Here is a 21,256-nt window from a genome sequence, read left to right as displayed (position 1 = left end):
AGTTATCACTGCCATGCTGTATTTACTGTTCATGGAAGTGTAATAGTTGGAGGGCTGAGTTTTTGTCTTGGCTATTTAATCTGCATCCTTCAAGTGACTGAGGAGTTTGCAGAAATTCTGATTCCCTGAATGAGACAGTTGCTTCAGCTCTGTAAGTTTGTAACCCTTAAGTTATCTTTTTACACTTTACAGTTTAATGATAATACTTGTTTTAGATTAAGAGAACAATCTGACTTTTCTTTAAGCAATTTCAATAGATAAATCCTGTGTAGAATTTGATTGTGGTTTTTTTATTCTGTATAACATCACAGTGTGTAGGTTTAAGGTGGACCTCTTTTATGGATGCTTTTTTCTGGGGGGCAGTTGGGAAAATAGGTGCTTTTCTGGTATCTGGTTCACCTGGGGCAGTGCTAGCGCTGCTGTTTTGACCAGAACTGGGCATAATTGTGCAAGGATCCAATTAATACAAACTTGTTTAAACTTCAATTAGTTATTATTTTTGGTATGACAGAAAATGGCACTCAGCCAACAGTAACACATCATGTTACTCAGAGGAGACTGGTTAGTCGTAAATGTCATTTTCCCATAACATTTACAGGAACTGGATGTTCTCTAAAACAATTTTAACACACATTTTATATAGAAATAAATGTCTGGGGGCACATTTTCATCCACAGGCAGAATAGGCACTGTGCCTATCTCTTAAGCTAATCATGGCTTTGTTTGTATATTATCAGTCAGCAGCAGTGGTAAAATTTAGAACTTTCCATACTGCCACGTGCACTTCCTCTGTTGAACTGAAGGCATCCTCCTCGTTGCTGCCAGTCCTGGATAAACTGCTCAGTCATACAGTAGCCACTCACTTTTAGACAGGTGGAAGTTGGCTGCAAACTTTAGTATGTTCTCCACACGCTCAGTGCCCATGACAAGAATTTATGTGATGAAATTGTGATTAGAGCCACATAGATTAAACACTGTAAGTTAAATAAAGGTATGTTAGTACTGAATGGGGCTGTTTGCCATCATTTGGAGAAATTGGGCTAGTTAAAAACAATTAGACAAACATTCGTCAGGAATGATGTAGGTGGTGTCACTCCTGTGCAGGAGGATAAAATTCCATGACTTCTTGAGGGTCCTGTTTGTACCCATGAAATCTTTATTACATACATATATCCTAAGACAAAAGCAATCCCTTTTTCTGGTGTGCTTACTTCCTGAAGTAGCTCTGTGTATGTGTATAATAAACTCTGAGCATTGGAAGACTGGGCTTGGGTGGCACCCCATTCCTTTTTTTGGCAGAAAACAAGAACCTTAATTGTTACTGCAAATTTAGCTTGAGATACTTAATTTTTCCTTCATGCAAAGTTGCATGAAGCAGTGTAGTTGAGGATTTCCAAATAGGCAAAAGACTTTATTTAATCAGGTTTGCTGATACAGTTGCAACTTTTTCTAGTAGCCAAGACTGGCAGTAATAAAAGCAGTAATAACGCTAATGTCAAACAGAGATTTCACTTTGCAGCTAATTATGCATCTTTTTTTTTTCTCCGTAGACCTGATAATGTGAGGGTGTCCATTTTCTCTAAGACAGACTTGGCCAGCACTTTGAGGATGCAGGTGAAAGAGAGGCTGTAGCAATGCATTGCAGCATGGTTAACTAGCTAAGGATGGCTTTGAAGCTACAAGTGATGAAGAATGCTGCTAGCTTCCTGTTTTGCAGTATGTGACCCTCAGAAATTGTATTAAAACTATTTCTGATGGATTACAAATTGCTTCTGGGTACAGTTCTAGGTATAGAAGCTCTGTAGTTCTGGGGACTTTGCTACCTGGAGGTAATTCACTTTTTTGCTGTTGTCCTAATCCTGCTAAATGTCTTGCTGCGTCTCCTGTATCTGAATGTGTTGGGACTTGAAGTGTGGGATGTTTGAAAGTTGCATTTTCCCTTGTCTCAGTAGGACCTGGGGCCACATTGGCCTGGGAGCACTTGGTGAATCATCTAAAGGTGCAAAGTCAATGCATGTTTCTTTAAAGTGTGTTAATCCTTAGCATAGGTGCTCTTGTTCAGGATTTAAGTTTACATGGTTTCTCCAAAGTGATCCTCTTCAAAGAGGATTAACACATTGTTTTAGACTGCAGGATAGGAAGCTACAGTAGAGAGCTAAAGGTGATAGGTTTTTTTAATGGTTGTAGTTCTAACCAAGGTTTACTTCATAGATTTAATTCACATATTTAAATAACAATTTAAATAATAAATACTGATTTAAGTAGCCTCTTCAGCTGTGATGAATTGTTTAAAGAATATCTTTTCCTGTCAGATCTGTTGATTATGATGTGTTGAAGTAAGATTTTTCATTCTTCTGCAGCCTTGGTAGTTCACCGCATTAAAGATCACATACCCTGCTTAAGCATGAAAGAAAATTGGGTCCTGTAGTCATATGTCCACTCAGTTTGTATCTAGAATCAGCTTTTTTTTTTTTTTTTTTTTTTAAAGTTACCAGCATGTGTGTTCAGCAGCTGGAGTAACTGTTGCTTGCTTTGGAAAATCAATGTTTCTCTATTTCTTAGGAAAAAACCCTAAATTGTTATGATGAAAAACTGGATTTAACTAGTTCTATCTGTTCTATGACCAATGGTTTCTTGAACTCTTTTAAAATTGCTCTGAACAGTCTTCCCAAAGCCAAGAGAGATACTTTTTCCATCTTCAGTTGTTTTCCAGTTTTCTTTCTCTGCCTTTCAAAAACCATCATACAAAAAATGCTTTTTTAGGAAAGGGGAGAGTCATGTGTATGTATGCTTCCCTTGCCCCTTCTTATGAAGACGTTTAGACTCCCAGGTGTTCCCTGTTCATTCAGTCTAACATTCTCTGCCTCATTATTGTACCCCAAATTGATTTATAACTTAGTATCATTATGTGACTGAAGGGCATTTGGCTACATGCCCTATTTGATCTCTTTTTTTGCCTATTAGCTTATGGTCTGTGATGTTTAGGTTATATTTTCCTATTTTCAGATGTCACTCTGAAAATGAAGGAGCTGTAGCATGCTTTCATGTACAGCATGTTTCTGATGTAATACATTTTAGCTTTTATCATTAATTTATAATGTGGTTTCAAATGCTGAAAATAAAGAGACACAATTATCTCTAGACAGAACTTGCTAGTTGTTTGGTTAACTGCATTAGCCTAGATATGAGAGGGTTATTTACAGGTTATAAAATGTTACCTTGTCAAATTCTGATTCTCCCCCACCCAGTTAATCCTGACTGAAATAGAAGAATTTGCTATTTACAAAGATGGCAGTAATCATCTAGAGCTTTAAGTGGAGGATGGGAACAAAGCAAGGGCAAGCAGACACTTTCCAAAGTGGCTGCTTCTTTGTATACTGTTTCTCCTTTATAGGGGTTAGCAAAATATGTAAGCTTGAAGATTTTTGTCGGCTGTTGTCTGCTTCTTTCCCAAAGGGAATCAACTGTGCACCTCCCAGCACAAGCCTGAGCATTCTCCACTGCTTGGTGGTGTCGTCCCTGCACCACCTTCATAGTCAGTCAGCTGTACTTGCAGACTTCGCTTCGGAGGCTTTTTATCCCGCTGCTCTGCTAACACACATGCAAGCAAATGCACCCATTTATATATTAGATATGTTTTTAGAAACATGTATTTTAGGAGAAGTTTTAAGCCTGCCAAGGTTCATGGTGGCCTTTTCATTGAAGCCAATTCAGTATTTAATTTGGGAGTGACAGGGGGCTGCTAGTGAAAAGCCTTTTCTCTTTACATCAAGGAGTATATGGTACTATCTTGCAAGTTAAGAAAATGTTTCAGCTTCGAGTATTAACAAATTGCCATTTTTTTCCCACCTTCCTACGTGCAAGTTAGTATGTTCAGCATTGGATTTCAGCTATTTAGGTCAGGGGTTGGCTGCCCCAAATGTGGAGCTGTTGCACCCCCAGGTTCAAGTGACTAAAGTTTAAAAAAGAAATTAGGTTCATATAATTAATTTTCCTCTCCTCTGGGTAGGGATCTGAAACAGAATGGCTCTGCTGAGGTTGAGAATGTGCTTGACCGGGGGGAGCATTCTGAAGTTGGAAACAAAAACAACTGTGGCATACATTAGGCTTCTTCTGAGAAACCTCTGTGTAGCTAAGTAGAATAGAATCATGTTTGGGAATGTGATGGGTGACATTAGTTTCGGGTAATCCAAACTTAATAGTGATAAAATTTCCTCATTTTCTTTATGATTTGGCTTAAAGTTATGCATATTTTACTAGAATATTGATTAAATCCATAAAAAGTTGACAGAATTCAGTCAGCTTATACTTTCTCTAAGATGGTTTTGTCCGTGTGCTGAAATCCAATATGTAATGAAAATATGAGTTTTATGAGTGTATTACTTTCCACTTTTAAACAGCCAATCTTGTGTGGTTTTTTTCATGGTAGTAGCAATATGCTGCTTCATTTCAGTTTTTAAATTTTTTCCTTTTTCTCTTATGCTCTCATTACAGTAGTTGCTATGCAAACACTAGATAAGTCTCCAATAAAAAAGGACAAAGTTTTAAATCCATTATCTGCAATGAATTTGAAAGAAATTGCTTTGAATATTAGGTTTAAGGCAGATCTTTAAGAGCTCTAACCTATCATTTCTGGAGTGCAATTGTGTTCCTTCCCAGGCCTTTGGAAGCCTATAAAGGACAGTGAAATTTGGTTGATGCGTTGTTTCGCATCCCTGAAATGTATGCAAGATTAATGTTTTTCTTGTCAGAAGTATTACATTTTTTCCACCCACATTTTCAGTCATGTTCACTTGAGCTTTGTGTACCCTACCTGAAATATGTCTGTAGAGGTTTGTTGAAGCTTGAGTATGAGCAGTTAGGTGGTTGTGGGCTCTGGCTGCTCAGCTTCTATGAGCATAGAGTGTGAAGCAAAATGGCTCAAGTTCTCTTTATTTACCTCAGCAGCCACTCTCTGTTGGTCACCCATAGGTCCCCTGCCCAGTTCGTGACTGAAGTCGAGCAGTTGTGTTACTTCATTGTGACATGCATGATGTAGCAGAAAGGGTGACTTCTGCAACAGGCAAAAAGTATGTGTATTTATCAACTTGAATGACCAAGGTTACAGGACTTTGAGTTGTGTTGAAATATTGTCTAGCAAGGTTGGTTTGAACTTGCACCCCCAAGCTTTCCATTTTGTTATTAAAGGAGGCTTATACAATGATGTTGCTGGGTGTTTGCACAGCTAGCATTCATTTATTGCATGAACATTCACCTCTTCACTGTCACCTCGGTTCTGTTGCTCTAGTGAGGAGGCAGTGCTTTGGGAGGTGTTGTTTTTGTACTGTTTTTAACTGGCGGCTATAGACTGCCACAGAAAATCTTCAAATATATTTTCCTTGAATTTGTGAACACTTGAGGAAAGTGAGCTTTGAATACCTGAGTGTGCTCCATTGGTCCATCAGTGTGAGTGCTGTTATCGTCCTTCCAGAAACAACATGGTGCCCTGGACGTGCAGCAAAGCGATTTTTGTCTCGCTGACAGAAAACGCAGCAAACCTCAAAATCAGCATAACGTACTGAGAGGTGTTAAGACTCAAAATGTCCATTACTTCACTTAAATCACAAGACTGGGCACTATATTTAGAATTTTTCAGCAATGCCTCTTACCTTCTTGGAGCTGAGTAATACACTCTATTGAATGGCTGAACTAATCAACCTTTCAGCCACTTCAAAAAAGCTCAACATAAACCTCAAGGATGCCATGGCAGAATCCATTCAATATGAGAAAAACAAACCTAAGCAATTAAAAATAATTTATTTTTACTGGTAAGGCATAGTTTCTAAGTTCAAATCAACTTGATGACAGGCTAAAGTATTAAGGGGAACTATTAATGAGTCAGAACTAAAATTTTGTAGGATGGTTTTTAAAGATCTGTCTTCCTACACTGTAAACTCCTTAGGATTCTCTGACTTAGCTATTTTAATTGCTTCTTAAATGAAGTGTACTCAGGTAATAACCACACCCAGGATTTGAGAGAAGCTATTTGCAGGAGAGGTCCAGAGGAACAGTGGCTTCTCACTTGTCCATGCCAAACTACACCTGATAAAGAATTTTTCCTGAAGAGAAGTGCCAGCCTTTTAAGAACTGCTACAGAGGGGAAACTTGCTGGGAGAAAAACCAGGCTGTTTTTTTTACCCCATGACAATGACAAATGTGATAATTCATCACAGTATTAGGTAAATAATATGAAAGTGCCGTTACTCAGCAAAAATCAAGCAATAACTTGATTTTGCTAGTACTGGTGGGGAAAATAAAATAAGTCTAAGTTACATCCCTTGGTCTTCTGGATCAAACCTCTAAAATTCTGCTGTCAGCAGTTACGTGACATTTGTCAGTGGAGGGAAGGGAAGTGACAGGGAAGGAACAAAGGATCAATGCAGTTTGATAGGAAGTTGACTTTAATTTCTGGAGGATATACTTGTTCTTAAAATGCTTTCTCTTTATGTTAGATGTTGTAAAAAAAAATATAAATAAATGTAAGTGAAGAAATGCCATTGTTGAAGACTGAATTGTGCAATAACTCTTTTCCTTTACTGTTTCCTTCTACTGTTAAGTGATGCAAACTAACATTTTAATTGCTTAAAATTAGATGTTCTCAATACATATTAAGAAATCTGATAAAACAAAGGAGTGTAATACTGGAGGTTGGGGGAAACAACAGACATTTTAATCATCATACCTCAGTCTAATTTTTTTGGACTTTTACCAGTATAAGTGAGACCAAAATTGATCCTGTAAGTATTACGTGAAGAATGTTTTCCCTTTCGATCTAAGACAGACGGACTATGGGAAATGGAATTCTTCTGGCTTTTCATAGATGTTATGATTTGTATTAGGCTAGCAGCATTCACAGTGCAAATGGTTCTTTGGATATTGCTAAAGCAGAAATTAATGATAACTGTTACTCTCCTCTGTTGGATTTGGAGGAGCTGAAATAGTGTCTTACCTATGGTAGGCTTTTTTCTTTTTCTAGTTACTGCCTTTATGAAATATATGCATTTATTGCATGTATAGCATTTCTATGAATGCCATTTCTACTTTTTTCATCATATTGTAGTCCTCTGACTTAAGGTTATCCTTTCTACTCAGACACTTTTTTTGAGGTCTGATACTTAACTTTGGTTCATAACATATCTTTTCATAATGTAGCTAACTTTTCCACTTTGTAAGTTGACAATGTATTTATTAAGTAGTAAATCCACTGGATATAGGATATGTAGGAAACCAAGTAATCATTTATCAGTGAAGAGATCTGAAAATGCTAGGACATAGGTTGCAAGTCTGCAGATATGACAGACTAGCAAGCAGAAAACATTGTAAAGGGCTTAGGATACTGATCCGGGGTATTGGTTTTCTACTATAGACTTACATTTGTTCTGGTTGCTAGGATTCTTTTCATTCTATATATACTATACTTTTATACTTTTCCCTGATGCTATAGCTAGGCAGACTTAAGGCATCAACAGAGGTGTAAACGTTGCTTGTTATAAGAAAGATTGTCTTGGAAACATGGATGTGACCTTTATCTAAATGCCAAGGTTAATAATACACGAATACCTTAATTATCTTTGAAATGAAATGTGTCTCTATGTATTTACATTTTTAGAAGCATGGGGAAAATAACTGCTTAATATTTTCTTGTTGTTTAAAGCAAAAAAAAAAAAAAAAAGAAAAAAGAAAATGTTTACACATATTTTGACTCGGTCTCTAAATCCATGTATGCCTGATAGTACAGCAATGCATGCGATTATATCAGCTTTGATTTTTCTTAAATACGTACTTGAACAAGGATTTTGCGGGATTTAAAAAAATAAGTGAAGGGGAAAAAAACCCCAAACCCCTTTCTGCTGTCCTAACATGTAATGCTGATTTAATTTTGTACTAAGGTAAATGAAAACATACAACAAAAACACATTTTACTTTTAAGAAGAGTTTGAGTTTAAAGGTCTTAAGGAGTCTAACTTTTCTAACATTTTAAATTACATGTAAGACTCTGGAGAGTAATGCTTAGTAGTCTGAATTTGCAAGTAGGACAGTACAATTGACTTAATTGCAGTTGTTCCTATAAACAAGGATTTGACAGGGTTTGGCCCTTAATCAACAGAGAGGACAGTGTAATTTTGTATACAATGCAGATGTGAATTATAAACACACTAAGGTCTAATCTTTCAAGGTGCTTAGTGTCTCGTCAGAACTGTTTTTGATTCTCTCTCTTTTTTTTTTTTTTTTTAGAGTTAATAACTGCAATACTTTTCAGCATCTTGCAGAATAAGCCTCAAAGAGACCACTGAGTTATCTGATTTTGAAAGCCTTATCATTTGTTTGATGACCAGGATTTAAAGTTTTTTCATCAAAGTCTGACATCTCTGTCCACTTGTGATTTGACACTTGCACACAAGACACAGAAGAGGGAAGCAGTGTGTAGGAGTTGAAAAGTTTGTTAGTAATTAAACTACTTACAATTGTTTCTTTCAGACATAGCATAATCTTATTGCAAAGTAATGTTTGTGGCAATTTATATGTCCTTCTATAAACTACAGTAAAAGTCATTCAAAAGTATAGTAAATGCTTAGAGACATATGGACATACATGTCTACTAATATATAGCATATGCATATAAATGCAGCATAAAGAGAGGCAGTAGCTCTACCTAATATATTACAATACTGTTGGACTCTTTCCACAGCTTTAAATGCAGGCATGATTTTATCCGACCATTTGGAAAGTGTGTGTAATTCATAACTACCTTCCCCTTTAACATTAAATTAATTCCTCATCTGTTGGCTCTGTAGGAATTGTTTAAAATACAGTTTTTAACGGTTGAAATAGTCATCCTACTTCCGAGTAACCAGACATCTTCTAGATCTCCTGGTGCTGTTTTGGGGTATTTCATTGTTTCTCAGTCCTCACCCCTTTTTTTGGAAGTGACTTTTTTAAAAAAGTATGTCAATAGGAAAAAGCAAGAAGCGCCAGTGAGTGCCAGAAGAAGCTTGCTTCCCACCCTCTCCCTTACCTTGCGCTCCCGGACTATAGAAATCCTGGGTCAGCTATTGCTCCATGGTGTGAGGCGTTCAGCTGTAGCATCAGAGATGTGAGCATTCCAGCAGTCCCACTAAACAATGAGAGATAGGCTCTTTGCATGCCCCAAGCCTATGGAGCATTACGTCATTGCCTTGCCATATAAGGCGCTCTGTGTTGTGCAGACTCGTCGTGTCTGACTGGTGTACTTTAGTGATAGCCAGAACTTAGAAAGCTTATTAATGTGTTCTGGCTCCAGCTGACGCTCAGGACTGTGTGAAATATTGCATTTGTCTACTAGTTCATGGCCAAGAAGAATGTGCGGAAGGTTTGGGTTAGGGCAGTTCCTTTCTATTATTGATAATAAAGTCATTAGAAGTTGTTAGCTGATTAGTTATAATGTTTTCCACTTAGTCTCACAGCCTAGAATTTGAGAAGGGAAAAATTAAATTCCAGGTCATCTTCTTTAATTAGTTGATCTAAGGGAGTTTTTTCTTTTTTTCTTACTTTCTTTTTTTTAATATGACAAAAAACGTGAATTTAGCTGAACTCCTCAGAGGGTGATGTGAACTTCGAGCCTTGCTTTTTTTTTTTTCCCTTCTGTAAAGAGTCGGGGTCCTCAGAGGATAGTATTTTATTTCCTGATGATGTAACTACAAAACAATTCTCTAAGTGATGATGGGAAGGCCAGATGAAATCTGATTTTTTTTTTTCTCGTCAATGTTTTTGCTACAAAACCCTTTCCTTTTCATATGTTTGTGTTTCAGCTAACACAATTAAGCAGTCCAACCAACTATTTTTAGTAAGAACGTCTTAAAGAAATGAGTCGTTTGTTTTAATGTTTAGTAAAGAGGCAGGAAGCCAAAAAGTAGGGTTTAGATTGAAGAGCTTAAATGTATCTCCTGTATTCCCTGTCCTTCAGTGTGCACCCTGAATAAACATTGAGAACACAAGAAATACTTGAAATAGGCACAAAACACTTTGAAATTCCTCTAAGGGTTAACAGGAGTTAATGAAATAACGTCCTTTTGTATTGATGGGTAAATTAGACCAGTGGAAGGAATTCTACCCTATTTTGTGCAGCTCTGTTAAAGTAGGTGCATCCACAACTCATTTGCAGAATTCAGATTTTAGTCTTCCCATAAACTTCAGTATAGCTTAAGCTGTCCTACTGCCTGCTTCTTGCGTGTTTTATCATAGTTGAACATGCTAACATAAGGCAATTTACTTATTTGGAGGTGTTGTCTGTGGGTAAGAAGACAAATGGTGATTAAAATATTTGCATTTCATTGAAGAGACAGACCTCTTGGCTACCTTGCACATATTTACCCTGAGTGTAACCTGAAAAACATTCTTCAGTTGCAGAATTCCAGCCAGCCCTTTGCACTGTGACTGGCTAAAGGCTTACTCAGAAGTGTGCAACCTGTGTGTAGGGATGATCCTGCTGTGTCCCCCTTATAAGGTACTTAGGAAGTTCAGATTTGGGTACTTAAATCAGAAAACTTCCAAATCTATTTAATAGTGCAATACCTGTATACTGACCCTTCCAAAATGGTTTCAGAGATAATGAAATGTCTTACTTGAATATGCCAGTGGACAGACCAGGATAATATTTTATTTCCTATTCTAGGGAGATTTAATAATCATATCCAAACAAAAAAAAATAACCTGTTCTTTAACTAAAATTGAACTGCTAATGTTTTTGGGAACTAATATTTTGTATAGTTTTTTTTAAAAGTATTGTGTCAGTGTGGATCATCTGAATTACATAAAAGCTCATCCAGGTGATCTCGGTATGGGGAAGGTGAAGTTGACTTCAGCTACAAACTCAGCTTTTCTGCTGGGACTCTGTTTAAAAAGACAGGACAACAGCAGGTGTAAGATACTGTCTTAGAGCAGGCTGTGGAGGATTCTGTATCCAGTTAAGATTTGCAGGGGGAGTCAGGTAAGTAGATCTGTGAAAGGTAGCTAGGAGTTAAATATGCATGCATTCTTTTTCACTTGTGTGTGTGTGTGTGTGTGCAAGCATACAAATGCTTAGAGTTAAAACTACTGTTTCCATATTTTACTCAGTTAATTTTTTTTTCCTTCCCTTTGCAATTGTTTCTGGTTTTTTTCCTTGCATCTTCCCCTTACCTGCACACACCTTATCTTTCTAGTCTATCTCTATATGAAAATTGCCTGCATTTTTTTCCTCCCACATGAAACACTTGTTGTAGACCGTAAACAGCTTTGAAGAAGAGGACTTCTCAAAAGCTGGTAATCAAAAATCCATCCTTACAGTCTATTTCTCTTCTGGAGTTGCTAGGAATGCAGCTCAGATAGTGCTGGTGATAAGTTTATTGGCAGTCTGGGGGCAGGCTAGAGCAGGGAATAGGGAATGCAAATCCTCCTGTTAATAAATCTGTGTTTATATCTGGGGATGGCCAAACTATGAACTTCTAGTTTCTTAATTAATTTTCCTCTATGATACAAGAGTGCACATCTGTGACCTTCTGCAAAACAGCTTTATCAAAGAGCATCAGCTGAGTGTGTAATGACCTGACTTCTGTCTCTGCTATTGACACAACTTAAAAAAGGACAGAGTACAGTACTATTCCAAGCCCTGTTAAGGAACTATATCATTAAAAATTCCAAGTTTTGGCTTACTATAACATGAAAAGCTTATTTATATCTGAGACAATAACTAGAGTTGCTGAGAAGCCTTCCTTTACTGCTTTTTTACAGTGTCTTCCAGTATCTGTAGGTGGAATCCTGGCGCTAGTGAACTTCACCGAAGGGGGAAAAAAGCCTTTGGACAGGCAGATATGCCTGTTTCATTCTCCATTGCTCCCTGAAAATGAATTCTGTTTCCTTAGTTACTAGACACAGTTGTTCAGAATTGGTGCATTTGCAAGTATTGTGACAGCAAAAGAAACTGTGGATTTGTAGAAATTGGAGACCAAATGAAAACCTTATTAGATCATTTGGTGCATCCCCTGACAATGTGGGGCTGCTCCCTGCAGCCTGCTTCCAGTGGCTTTCATCTAGTCTCTCTTCTTATCATTTTGTGTTGTTATTTGTGCCCATATTCTCTCAGGATTTTACTTGAAAAAAATAGAAGTTGGAAAGATGGACGATTGGGGGGGGGGGTAGGAATAGGACAAATAAGCTAAAAGACTTTGAGACTGTTGTTTAGACTTTAACTTAAACTATCTGAATTCCTCCCGTTACTTCTGTCTTTAAACCACTTTTCTTTCCTTTTTCTTCCCGTAGCAATTCATAGCAGGAGTTCCAGTGTCCTTAAACCCATAACCTATCTATTGCAGCATTTGACCCCTTCCTTTAGCCATTTTGTATCTAAGATAAATAAAGGAAATTGGAACTTGGGCCTCAGTTCAACAAAGCACTTAAAGCATAGTCCTGTGTATTTTTGTTGATAAAGGAAAGGACTTTAGCATAAGCCTGATTTTAATGATATATTTAAATGCTTGGCTGAATCAGGCTCTTGGTCACATTCACTTTATGTAGATATTGTTGAAGCTCGGGCTTTTGGAATTCTCTGTGGGGTCCAGATCTTTAGGTTACTTTCATATTCCAAAAATAGACATCTACAGAAGTACAAATATTGTCAAAGCTTCTATTAGCATTTTACATTACTTAAAACCGGTTGCTTTTTTGGAGGTGGTCTGCTTAAGCTTTGCAAGTGATACTGGAGAACTGAAACACATGCAAGATTAACAAGTTGAATTTTAATGAATTGCATAAATGGGATCTGATGTTTAATGTTTTAATAACTCATGTGACTTCAAGGGTTTTTCTCCAATGTATGCTCAGCCTTGTCTCTCAAGTCTGTGGGAGCTTTGACATTAACTCAGTGGAAGAAGGCTTACTCTTCAATTATTTCTTGGATTGATAGCATCCTTCCAAAATTTTGTATCCAATTTGTCTTTATTACTTCTAGCATTGTGATTGACTCATCAGTAAAGAGTATTTTAGTGCTTTATATCCTAATGCATAGATTAATTTCTGAATATTATGAAGAGAACTATGGAGGCTATTATAGCTAAGTGACAGTCTGAAATGCACTGACAACTGATAAATTGCATGTGGAAGTCAAGGGGGAGAAGCAAGTTCTAAAGATAACATTCTTTAGATTCATGTGTCTTTTAGTATGGACCATGGACGGAAAGAGATTCATATCTTCATTACTGTGTGTGTTTAATTTTTTTGGCAGCAGGAAGAAATATTTTCCCAAACTCTCCTATTGTTTGCAGATTCCATTATTCTCCCTTCTTTGGCAGATACAAATAAAATTCCTAGCCAAATATTAGGCATAATTAGATCCCTTTTTGTTGGGCACCGCCTTGAGAAGCTGATGACTACATCTCTTAACTACTAATGACTTCTCTCCTAAGGAGAACTGGCAAGTGCTCCATAACTGCTTGTGAGATGGTCTCCTCTTGTGTATGGGACCAAGATAATTTTTTACGAAAAAAAAGACGTTTTTTGCATGGCAGAGCTTACCATGACAAAGATGAATAGAATTTCATTTGTATGCCTTCGCCTAGTCTGTATAAACCGTATATAGCCAAGTAATCTGTTCTCCATAATGGGAAGAGATAATGTTCTTTAGTCTGAAAACTCTGCACAATAGTGTATTTTAAGTAGTAATTTGGGCTTGGACGTTTGTTTTGTTTGTGGTGTTCTGCACTGAGATTTTTATTATCTCCCCCTCTCCCCTGCCCCACCTCCAAGTATGCCTGTGTAGTTGGACTATTTCTAGAAGCATGACAGCTGTTTCAGTATTAATGCAATAGCAAGTGAGTTGTAATCATGTGAAGACCGTTGCGGTGAGGTACCTTGGAAGGTACTAAGTTCCACATCTGTTGAACGTGCTTAGAAGTAGAACATATTTTAAATGTCTGTCTTTAGTCATTAGACCTCAGAAAAAATATGCGACACTATGTAATTACTTGCCTACTTTTCTTCATCCATCTCCTTTGAAATTCAGTCAAAGCAAGATTCTTCTTGTAGAACTTAAGGCAAATGGTGTGACTGAAACATTTTGAGCCTCAAGTCTGACTCGACATGAATCCCTATCTCAGATCTTTTGTATGTGTTAACCTAAGTTGTGAATTCAGTCATTTTGTCCAAAGTGATCAAACCTCTTTCTGAGCAGTTTAATTCTTGTTTGAGTAATAAACACACAGGTTTGAGTGAAGTCAACTCAAATTTTTGCATAGAGATGAATTGAACATGGTGTCAATGGAGGATGCTCCTGTCAAAGCTTTGATGCAGGTGAGGTGAAGAAGTTGATCAAGTTACTGCAATTTCCTGTGGTTCCTCCGTGTCACTGACCATCTCTTCCCTTCTGCTTTTCCCTTCACTTTTCCCTTCATGTCTATTGTTTCTTCACTTGTTGCTGGGTGATGCTGTTCCATGAATGCCTTGGAGTGCAAAGCCCAGCACACGGGTAGAAGGGATTTGGCATTCAGTGCATTTCTTACAGGTTGCAAGTTTTACAGGAGTCACTTGAGGCCATGGTCTACTTTGAGAGCACAAGCTTGTGAGACACACACTTAGGTGAACATGGACTTGAATGCAGCTTAGGACCTGTAAGAAGGCTTGTTGGAGCCATTAATGTTATACATAGAGGAGTACAAAGTTGGCGTACTTTTTTCTTTTTTTAGTGGTTAAGGAGAGAGAATCCAGGATCAAAATGTATTGTGTCGTTGTTATAATTCTCTTGAGTAGGCTTCTCTTGCCTCCTACGGATTAACCCAGTGAAAATATAGCTGTTTTAAAGAGAGCTTATCTGAAAGATAGTAAAGTTGTAAAAGAATGACTGTGGATGGTAAAGAAGGCAAACTTTGCAAGGAGAGAAAAGACTTTTTGTTGGGCTGCCTGCAATAGCTGAGTAAAACACAAACGTGTTCTTGGCCTCACCCGCCCTTCTTTGGGTCTCTAGATGCTGGCACTTAAGTTATGAAACCTATTTAATAAGAGATGTTTTTTCTACCTTGAAAAATTCCGTTCCCTCCCTCGCCCCGATTTAGGATCCCTGCTAAAAAGTACATTTTAAAAGGCTTTCCTTATTCTCTGTAATTTCAGTAGTCCCTGTTTAAAGCAGAGTACTTCCAAGTTATTGGTAATTTCAATACCTGTTTAAGGAATCTGTATTGAAATAATGCAGAGGCAAATGTATCCTATACAGGCCATTTTAGATTGTGGATTCCTAGGGATGTAATGTAACTTGTAAGACTTTGATCCCTTTGGGATTCAGAATTGCTGAGCTATCTGATAGATTCATAGTTCAGAAATGTGACTTAGTTGCCTGGTTCAGTTCTCTAGTCTGGAAAAGTATTTACAGAATTTCTTGATCTCCTAGTGTGTAGTCACATGTAGTTCTTTGTGTTAGTCTTGCTCACAGCAGGTACTGTTCAAGGAGTCTCTTGGGCTTGGGAAAATGTATTTAGCAGACTCAGACACTCCATAGCTCCTGAGTCTGCAACAAAAATTTCACAAAACCCTTGAGTGAGGAAGGGGAATAAATACAAAAGGGTATTAATTTGGCTTTTTTTTATGGCAGCCTGCATGAGACATGTCAGCATTAAGAACTGTTACCTTAAACCCAGCAATACTAAAGTTGTGTCATTATCTGAGAACACTTTTATTGATCTCATGTCTCTGGATATTATGTCAACAGGACGGACTATCACTAAGAAAGTCTTTCAGGAGATGAACTAAATGCTTGAATAACCTACAAATTGCTTCCTGCTTGAGAATTGTACTCAAGCACAAAGAAGTGATTTAAGGAAAATCTCTTCTAGCACCTAAAGGAAAGACAAAAATTCCTTTTTGGTCCCTAAAATCCTATGCTCTTTAAACAGTCTTCCCTGCAACCTTCCCCAGTGTTCTATGATCTGCTTTATTTTGTGGGGTTTTTTTTTAGTTGTCGAGTACTTTGTTTTTAATCTGTTTTGTTCAGTTACCTATTTTTAGTTGTAAGGATGAAGTTTCTGTTCTTTTTAATGTTGTTTCCCCTTGGTGACTTAATTGAAAGCATTCTGGCAGAGCATAATTTCTGGCTTCTATTTGCTCTGGCCAGTGAACTCAGAAGCTTACAATATGAAGATTAATATTAATTAGATGAAAGACAGTTACAGTCCATAAAAAATTGTGTGTGTATTAAGTGTGTGATCATGATGAACTGTATAGAACTGATTAACTGTAGACATGTATTGGATTCTTTCTTGTAGTGATACAATTTGATATAAGAGAAATATGAAATGAAGTGGCTTCTTTTGCTACAAAATCTCATGGTACATTTGATAATTCTTAATAATTTATCTTTGAAGCAGACCTTGTTATTACTCAAGAAAAAATTAAACAAGCTGATTTCTTAAATGGACATATGATTTGTTGTTCTCTTGCATATCTTTTCAACATAGCTCTTTTTCCTAACAAGGATAGTACAACAAAATATCATAGACCTTAGTACACTTAGGTGACTCTACAGAACATAAGCATGGTAAATTTGTTAATGTTTGGGTTGTTCCCTATGTGTCCCCCTGTCCCCTCCCCAATAAATACATAACTTTATGTATAAATAAATATTTGTGCATAGCTCTAGGCAGTAGTAACGGCAGAGGGAGAAAAACAATTCCAGTTATTTTAATATGGTACTTAGGATACTGCTTGCAGCCTTTTTGTGGAAAATGACAACAATTATTATTTATTTTAACTTTTAAAGTGATACATAAAGAAGTGTCTGGATTTTGTATATGATAAACAGAGGCCTTGCAAATGAATAAGTATTTTCTGAATTCCAAAGGTATGTCATGTTGGTTTAACAAGACCCAGTTGTGCGTGACCTTTTAGAATTTGATTCAAGTTGGCTTTTCCCACTCTAAGACGTTTGTGTTTTGGGATATGTGAAGTTTTTTGTTCTTTGATGCATTTTTGGTTTACCCTATTTTTCTGGTTTTATTTGTTTTTATTTCAGAGTTCCCATAGTAGATGAGCAAAGGTTATTCTCACATAAAACAAATCAGTCCTCCTTGATATTGCTGCTGATTAAAGAGGAGCATACATGGATCCAACTCTACCAAAATAGGAGGAGTTATTTTGCTAGAAGCCTAAGGTGTGTCCAGAGTGACATAAGGTTATACAGAGCTTGACAAGAATAAACACTTTATTTGAGAGTTATAAAATGCCTTTGACCTTGGGGCTTGGGAATGTAAGTGGAGCCTTAACTTGTAGCTATCTGTGTATATCTAAATCAATGCAAGTCATGGCCAAAAGATGTTGCTATGTATGGTTTGCTCAGTGGTCAGTGTGATGGGTGGTTAGAGTTCTTGGAGCAGTTCTGATGGGGACGGGAATCCCTGGAGCAGAAACACTCATAGCTCAGAGGCTTGTGGAAACCCTTATCCATGGCTTTGCTCAGGGAGAGCAGGGTCTAAGTGGGAGCGAATTCTGAAATGCCTCCAGACCTTTTGGGAATTGCTCTGAAAAGTTTGCATATGCAAATATATACAAAGGAGCTGTGGATACTTCTGAGCTTTTAAGGACAATGGTTCCAAAGGATTTTGATTTCTTCCAGCTAGCTACTCTTTAGAAGAGGTGACTGAAGGCTTTTGTGATACCTTAGCTTTAAATGCCGTACCAGTATGTGTTCCACATGTATTGATGTCACAGAATTTGGGTTATTTAACCAAACTTTGTCTCATTACTTTTGCCTCAGTATTGTGGAAAAATGCTTTCTTGGAAGCATCTTCTCTATTTTAGGTATTTTGCAAAAGCAGGAAAGCTGCCCATTTTTGGTAGTGAATTCCTGCAGGCTTCAGCAAGCAGCATTAATATTTTAAGTAATACAAAAGGAAGATGGGAAATCATGTTTGTGGATTCTTTTGCAAGTATAATAATTTCTTTATTTTCAGAACTGCAGTGGAACAGGTAGACCCAATCACCCTATGAAGTAGTTGTTTTGTTTGTTTTTTTCTTTAACTACTTCACCAGATGTTAACAAGTCTTTTCTCTTCTTTTCTTGTGCTATTCTGTGCTAGTCTCTGATTTTTAAGTTCATCCAGTAGCCAAAAGCAATAAAAGAGGCTAACATTTGTCAGGTGGGGTTCCAGTTTGCCGTTGTCATGTTGAAAGAAGAAAATCCATGGTTGGATTATTGGAAGGTGGAGGGAGGACCATGTGAATATGCCGATGTCTGATGGAGTGACTGGGAAGGAATGATTAAGAGGCATTTTTTAGCATTTGTACTGGAATGCAAGGAGGCTTATGATTGTACTTTTGTTCCCTAAGCGAGGTCAATGGGAAAGGGAAGAGGTCCAGAATCATGAAGTAGTCCACACAGTCTCAAATGCATACTTTTCACTTTGGCATTAATCTGAGTTTAGAAAGGAAAATGGCTGTGTCTTGCATTTCTGCATGGAATTATCTTAGGAATCTTTTATTTCAAGTAGGGCCAATTTATTGCTGTCAATGCAGTTGCATGGCATTGAGAATAGTGAAAATGATCACCTCTTTTACAATGAAGAAAAATGCTCACTTTGTTTTCCAGTAGAGCTTTGGGCTTGATGTGTGTGTTTGTCTTCATTCTTCTGACCCTGATGTTGTTCTCTCTCTCTCACTATTCATAGTTACCTCTTCAGTGAGAGTGATTTTACTGAGTTGATAATAAAATTTTATTGGTTTGTTGTGTGATTCTTCTGGTGAATATTTGAATGTTTTACTTTCAGTAAGCTTTTTTTCCTCTTTTAAAAAACATTTCTTCATTGACCTGAAATAAGAAAGCTGCTATATATAAAGCTCCATGAGGTGACAGTCCTTTTAAAACTGTATGTATGTGTGCATGGTCATCTGACATTCATAGGCTATTACTGTTCTTACTTTGAAAAATTAATGTACTGGATATGTGTTCACTTGCTACATTTGAACGTAAATCCCAAGTTAAACACCTTCATAACTCGTAAACTACAGGTATATTGATACAAGTTGGATTTCCACATGCAACTTCTCTTAAGAATTGCACAAATCTTGCATGTGTTCTTTTGATTGCTGCCTTTTGGGCATATGCATTGCTTAAAGTTATCTAGAAAACATTTTTCACATTCTTATTCATAAATACAAGTTGGGAGAAGGTTTTTTTTTTCCATTTTTTGAGAACCTGTTCACTTCACACGAAGGTGGGTTGTTCTGGATGGGTTTTTTGTGTGATTAATTTTGAAGACAACTGTGATTCTATTTTCGGTAGTGGCAAGTATGTAAGAGCTACGGAGCAAACAAAGCAGAAAGGGAGACACAGCTCTCCAGCAATTGAATATTTCAGACTTAAATGTGCTTGGGGTTTTGAGTTGTGTGGTTCGCAGTGGGCATGCTCAGATGTTTTGTTACTTCCAAACATTACATCATCGTACTTGCAAAGTCACTATGCTATAGTTGTCTTTACATCCAAAAGAGCTCTCAAGTGGGATATCAAATATATGCATTACATAATCAGAACAAAGTCTTTATTGGTTGATTGTACCCTTAGGGTGGGATGCTGAATGTTAGTTGCATATGGAAGATGTAATCTTGCAGAATTAACCATTTCCTAACCATCCTATCAACAGCTATGAGGTGAAATAATAGTCTGGGGATAGGATTCACTTGGGAAGGGTGTAGCTGAAGAACATAAGATTTTAAATTGGTTAAGAGTTCATCTTCTTTCTGTAAATGTACTTAAATGTATTACGACAAACAAAAAGAACCAGAAGAGTTTTACAGATATTTTTATAGACTGATTTGCTGAAATTTCATGTGGTGTAATTCCTGTTGTTAATGAATTCAAAGGAGGCAGACCAATTTCCACTCAGTCTGTGGTTTTAATTTATTGGAAAATGATCCACTTAAAAATACTGGAAAGAAACTTTTTTGATTATGGAATATTAAATTTGTCTTTCTAAGCTAATTTAACTACTCTTTGGAGTTACTCACGTGTTAAGGACCCTATGTGCAAAATTATTGTTATGTGTCTGGCAACTTTAATCGGCCCAGTTCAGAACTGATGTGGGTTTTTTTGTGAAAGATACGATATGGAGTTTATAGTTCTCAAGCTGTATGAAAGTGATACCAAAGCTTGGTCTCCTATTGATTGTCATGGTATTTTGTGTGATCTCAGTCTAGTTTTAATGAACCTGGACTTCATAAACCTCATCTTAAATAAAATAAATAGGTGAGCCCTTACTCTGTGGGAAATGAGACCACGTTAAAAAAAACAAAAACAAAAAATGTTTAAAAGACTGAGCTTTATGTTATGATGATCTAAAGGTGACTTCCTGTGTTGTCTTAACGCAGTTTTTATGCATGGCTTCAGGGTAAAATTGCACCAAACTTTCAAATTAAAACTGCTAGTCAGCCTTTGGGTATGTGTACCTTTTAGACCGGAAAGTGTTTTTCAGTAAAAAGACTGATTGAACGCAAGGCCATGGATTTTGCTCCTCTCTTCCCTCATGCCCTGCTCCCAGACTAAATTAGGCACCAGTATGAGTCATCCATCAATATTAACTTTGCTTTTCAGATATATCTGCTGAAGAATGGGAACTTGTTGGCAACTTTTTTGTAAATGTGCCTGTCCCAATGTATCCTCAGAAATAATAAGCGTGATTTGGTCATTTCGCAGAATTCCCCAGTTCTTCTCCAGATTAATTCCAGATGGTCAGTGCTCCCATAAAATCCTGAAACAAGATACTGTTTTTGAAAGTGTTGTCCTCAAAATATTAATCTTGATACTTCAAGGACAACTGGGACATAAGTGTGTTTAATACTGAAGATCCTCAAATGGAAAGGAAGGCACACACTGCAAAGACTTATTTAAAACTTCACTGTATTTTTATCTGTTCACAGCAGTGTAGTTCTTAGACCTTATTTTGTCATTCATCCACAGGAAAGAGCATGGATGAGTACTCAGTAGGCTTAATATAGTTAATATTCAAATTTTTGATTAAATAAAAGGAATACAAGTTCCAATTGTTATCTGTTTGATGGGCAATAGGTGATGTTTAGCATCCTACCAGCTTGCTTTGCTTTTACTCGTCAGCAGTTCTGCTTAGAGAAGTTTGGGGGGTGCGCGTGTGACATTTTCTCCCTGATAGTTATTTATGTAGGCATCAGTGACTGTTTCAGTCTCCCAGTGATCTTTATACCAGTTGTGGTGCAG

The 21,256-nt window shown here is 37.1% G+C and overlaps 2 protein-coding genes across 4 annotated transcripts in view; one reads left to right on the top strand and one right to left on the bottom strand.

Annotated features, from left to right (window-relative positions):
* Positions 1-21,256, top strand: part of CMSS1 (cms1 ribosomal small subunit homolog) — a 244,166-nt gene that overhangs the window by 29,399 nt on the left and 193,511 nt on the right. The gene's annotated exons all lie outside the window — the stretch shown is intronic.
* The window catches only part of FILIP1L (filamin A interacting protein 1 like), an 84,959-nt gene that overhangs the window by 25,453 nt on the left and 38,250 nt on the right, over positions 1-21,256 (bottom strand). The window contains exon 1 of one of the 2 annotated variants that reach the window (XM_049824448.1): positions 9,056-9,149. The exons of the other annotated variant lie outside the window; for it this stretch is intronic. The gene's annotated coding sequence lies outside the window, so the exon portion shown is untranslated. Of the gene's footprint in view, positions 1-9,055; positions 9,150-21,256 lie in introns of those variants that run through there. 2 annotated transcript variants of the gene reach the window in all.

The sequence above is a fragment of the Accipiter gentilis genome, chromosome 21, assembly GCF_929443795.1.
Source record: "Accipiter gentilis chromosome 21, bAccGen1.1, whole genome shotgun sequence".
Classification (NCBI taxonomy): domain Eukaryota; kingdom Metazoa; phylum Chordata; class Aves; order Accipitriformes; family Accipitridae; genus Astur; species Astur gentilis.
The sequence above is the reverse complement of the archived record's forward strand: the minus strand, read 5'-3'. Positions and strand labels throughout refer to the sequence as shown.